The sequence below is a fragment of the Strix uralensis genome, chromosome 4 (assembly GCF_047716275.1).
Source record: "Strix uralensis isolate ZFMK-TIS-50842 chromosome 4, bStrUra1, whole genome shotgun sequence".
Taxonomy (NCBI): Eukaryota; Metazoa; Chordata; class Aves; order Strigiformes; family Strigidae; genus Strix; species Strix uralensis.
In genome coordinates this window covers 115,514,903-115,519,450 of record NC_133975.1, presented here as the reverse complement: position 1 = coordinate 115,519,450, position 4,548 = coordinate 115,514,903, and positions in this window count along the sequence as shown.

Genomic DNA, 4,548 nt, shown 5'->3' with positions numbered 1-4,548 from the left:
GTTAAGGGCAACTGAGGTACAGAAAGGAGGAACTAAAGAGGAAGTCCTTTTCCATGCCTGAACAGAGCAAAGCAGGTTTGGTCTGGTCAAAATGCACAAACGTTGGGGACAGATCATGTCCAGTGCTAATGAACTTTTAATCACCATCCTTTGACTTACTTCTTGGGTTTTGAAGGTATGTAACTTGTCCAAATGTGACTGGCCTCTTACAAATACAGCAAAAAGTCATGGTCATTATTTGAACATAATAATTCCTCTCAGTTATATTAGTGCAGCTGTGCCAGTCAAAGCACAAATCCCTCTCTGAAAGTGGCCAATTGCAGGTGATGAGGGAAGGTATGAGAACAGGACAGGAGATACTTCTCAGCTACATTCTCCCTGAAATTTTGACTCAGGGACTTCCAGAGCCAGAGGTGGTGTCTTTGCATTTAAAAGGCTTTCAAAATGTTTTTCTTTTAAATTCTTTAATAATTAATTGTTTTTTTTCAAAGCATACAGGTACAAGAGCATCTCAGCTACAGAATCTGTAAACAGAGGCACAATTCTGTTCCCTTTTGCCCAAACACACACCTTTTGTTTTCTCAGTATGGCTCAATGATTTGTAAACTGAAGATGATTAGAAAGCAAATCTTCCATAAACATCTAATATGGAAACCATTAGGGTAAACTGACAGGAGTTGGGAGGGGACACTCTTAAAAGTTCCATTTTAACACGACATGATGGAAATTCTTAACTCTAGCTAGTGGCTGTAACTGTGGGTACATGAGTATACACAAGGTGCAGGGGTGCAATGCGATGGACCCAGGCTAGAACATGTAGCCAACTCACAGCTGGGATATTTGAAGTTAGACCACTGCTCATTTACATCCTGGAAAAGTTCCTCTGTCTACATTGTTGCATTCTCACTTTTGCATCAAAATGAAATACACAAAGTTAGGCTGTGCTTGTATTCCTTCTCCCACAGTATAATTCAACTGTATTGTGCGTGCACGCAGACACACACACTCTTTCAATCTTTCTGTTGTTACTGCATTTCTTTTCGTTACTCCTATTTCTTTCTTTTCCTGTAATCACAACAAAACTTTTCCTGTAGTGTCCTCGTTATCTTATTTCCTTTCTCCATATGCAAATGACAGAGCTAGCACATTATTCTTCTAACAGGAAACAAAGCCAGCCCTCCTAGGCACTCCCAGAATTATCAGTGTTAGGAGACCAAAAGTGTCTAGTGACCAAAAGTGAGAATACAAAGTCTGGAGAGTAAAATGCCATTTGAGGATTTGGGGGTTTATTTGCATTCAGCCATATAGCTTTCTTCATGCATTTTCATGCATTATTTGTTGAAAAGAACTCAAGATACTCAGAATAATTCTCTAAAAGGGTAGAGGTCTACCTGTACCAAGAAGATGCAATTTGATGTAAAGAATGAAAGACCAATGGCATTTCTCTTCCTTTTTTGATACTTATATTTGCTTGATAAGGCAAACCTTTTGTGTGAAAATGTTTGCAAACAGGTATTTTTCAATAAAAAGATTGAAAGCAACTGAACTCTTTTGCTGTTCATCTCTATTATACCTGACCCCTCTCACAATTATTAATTTGATATTGAAGATGTTTCTCCTTTTTCTTTCTCTCAGCAAAGATACAAGTTTTCCCTTTTTGGCAGCAGAACTATAGAACACAAGTTGAAAAGGTCCTATCTATCCTGAAGGCACCTAAGTTTGCATGCAGCATGTTTCTAGGAGGAGTTTTTTACTAAGAAACTGTTATCTTCTGAATACACGCTCTCACTCCTGTGGATGAAAATTCAGCAGCTCCAGTGCCATGTAACTGCCTGAGGTCTTCCCAGCCACTCTCGGCTGACATGGCCCATATAGGCTATGAGAATTTTTGAAAAGGAGGGTGACAAATCCAGTCATGATTCCAGTCCATTTTCTCCCAGCTAAAAATGTCCTTGACTCATTAAAAAAAAAGTCTTGATCTATTCAGATGCTGTTAAAGGAGAAATGTATGTGTGATCCAGAATGGCTTCCTGTACATTTTTATAAATATCTTTCCTGGCAGATTAAAGGCAAAACCAATTACTTTTCAGTTTAATTTTGTCAGCTGTAAGGTTAGTGGCATGGTGCCATGAATACCTGTGTTAAAACATCTCCAGAGTTCTGCCAGACATCTGGAAAACCTCTTTTGGGTAAACCTGTGTTTTACCAGAACTACTACTACCATGCCAGCACCTTAAGCCAGCCCAGTGTCAGCAATGGTGGAGGTTGGAGTGAGAATCCTTTCAGAGCACTCTTAGCAAAACAGAATCAGATCTAAACTACCCACCCTTACTGTAATAGCAGCCTTGCGGTCTGTAGGACTTCCCATTCTTGGTTGGTGAAATGTCTCTATTAAGAAAGAATTCACCTTATCTGCAGTTTTTAAGTTTCACATTTGGGGTTTTTTTTGTTCTCATTCGGTCAACACTTTCAGAGTTGCTAGCGTCTTAGCTCTCATTTATAGTGTGTGGCTTTGGTGGGTTGGTGGAACTGCATTCCAGAGCATCAAAGTTTTGTTATGAGCCATACGGGTGATGGTTACTTTTGCTTTTTAGTGCTGCCAGAGCAAGGAGCAAAACATTTCATAAATCCATCATGTTTTTACCTAGTTATGTGTTTTTATCTTTTAGAAAAGATCATGTTTGTTTATAATAGCTATGACGTGTATTTGTGTGGTTGACAAAACATTCTTTCATTTCTTCTCTTCCATGGTAGCAGCAGTCACAAGGATCATGCTGGATTTCTGCTGCAGGAGATCTAAATTCTTTTGTTTGAGACTCCCCACAACTGTATTTTAGCAATCTCTCTGCTTACTTCAGCCCACATACCCAGCAACACCATTCATATCTTTCCCTTAGACAAATTCCCCACCCAATTCAGGAAGGCTTGCTAACTTTCTAACACCATCAAAGAAATAATCACATTCAGTAGTAAAAACCTGAGTATTACTTGAGTGTCTTTAGTGCCTGTCTGATACATTTGACTGAGATGTAGAATTCCTGTGGTCGTCTTCCCATCTATTATTTTTCACAATAAGGAACATCCAGCTGAATTTTACTGAACATAGAATTTATAGGCAGGTTATTTGGCAATGATATTAGACTTTTTAGAACTGACAGCTGACACAAGGTGTACTTGCTATGACAAACAACATGAAAAACAATGTCTTAATGCTGCAACATCAGCAATGCTCTTAACTAATATTAGGTAACTTTTAGGGCAGGAGGATAATACTCAAAACATAAGCATAAGCCACATGGCTACTACACTCACAGAATCACAGAATCAACTAGGTTGGAAAGGACCTTGAAGATCATCCAGTCCAACCATTAACCTAACACTGCCAGTTCCCATCTACACCATATCTCTCAGCGCTATGTCGACCCTACCCTTAAACACCTCCAGGGATGGGGACTCCACCACCTCCCTGGGCAATCCATTCCACTGCCTAATAACCTGTTCTGTAAAGAAATGCTTCCTGACATCTAGTCTAAAAACTCAAATTAAACTGGGGGGAAAGGAAGGTTTAGGGCTTGTTTTTTCCTGTTGGATAATCAGCATGATGGTCACTGTCGGTTCAAAAGGTCACCTCTGAACCAACTTGAATTTTAACAGCTTGACTGGGTCAGGAGGCATGCTGGGTTACTAGGGCCTCCCAACGTCTAGAAAAATAGTGATGACTAACCTGTAATGACCTTTTACGTTTATGATCATAAGCAAAGCTGAGACGGTGCAAATAATGCAAATGGCAAACTCAGAGCAAAACTATGACTTTCCACAGACGTTCAAAAACACCGTCAGTGCATAACAAAATGCAAGTTGTTCTTTTTTTTTACTGATAGTCAGCATGCAAGGGGAAAGCTGGTGTGCACCTATGTGGTTTATTAGGCAAAGAGCCTGTGCCTCTGCTTTTCATAAAGGATCTTTGCTTCTCTTTTTTTCTCATTAAAAATGAGAAGGACTTTACAGCAGTGTTTCTCAGGCTTTTTCGAGTACATAACCCAAACTCTCTGCCGGTATGTGCAGGTTTCAGTACCGTACCCGAGCTGCCCCTGCAGCGGGCGCAGGCGGCGCGCCCGGGCTGGCCCCGCGCGCAGCGAGCAGCCAGCACTCCGCTGCCCGGCGCTGCTGAAGCGCACAAGGACGATGCGGAGGCACGGGTTTTCTCTCATTACACGAACACATTCTTCCACCCTCCCGTTCTGGGCCTCTGGCCCCCACCCTGCCCCCAAATCACAGGAGGGCAGTTCCCACGGGCAGGCGCAACCGGCGCTGACCCCTCCGCGCCCACCGCACAGACCGCTCCCAGCCCACGGCCCGCGGCCGCCGCGCCGCGCCAGCCGCCCTCCCCACTGCCCCCGGCACTGCAGCTCCCGCCGTGCTTTGCGCGCCAGGCCCGCGGCTCTCTGAGCGCGGGGGAGCGCCGGGCCTGCCGGGGCACGTAGTGCGGCCCGGCGCGTGTCCGGCCCCTCCTCCGCCCGGCCGCCATTGGCCGGCGCTGGGCCCCGC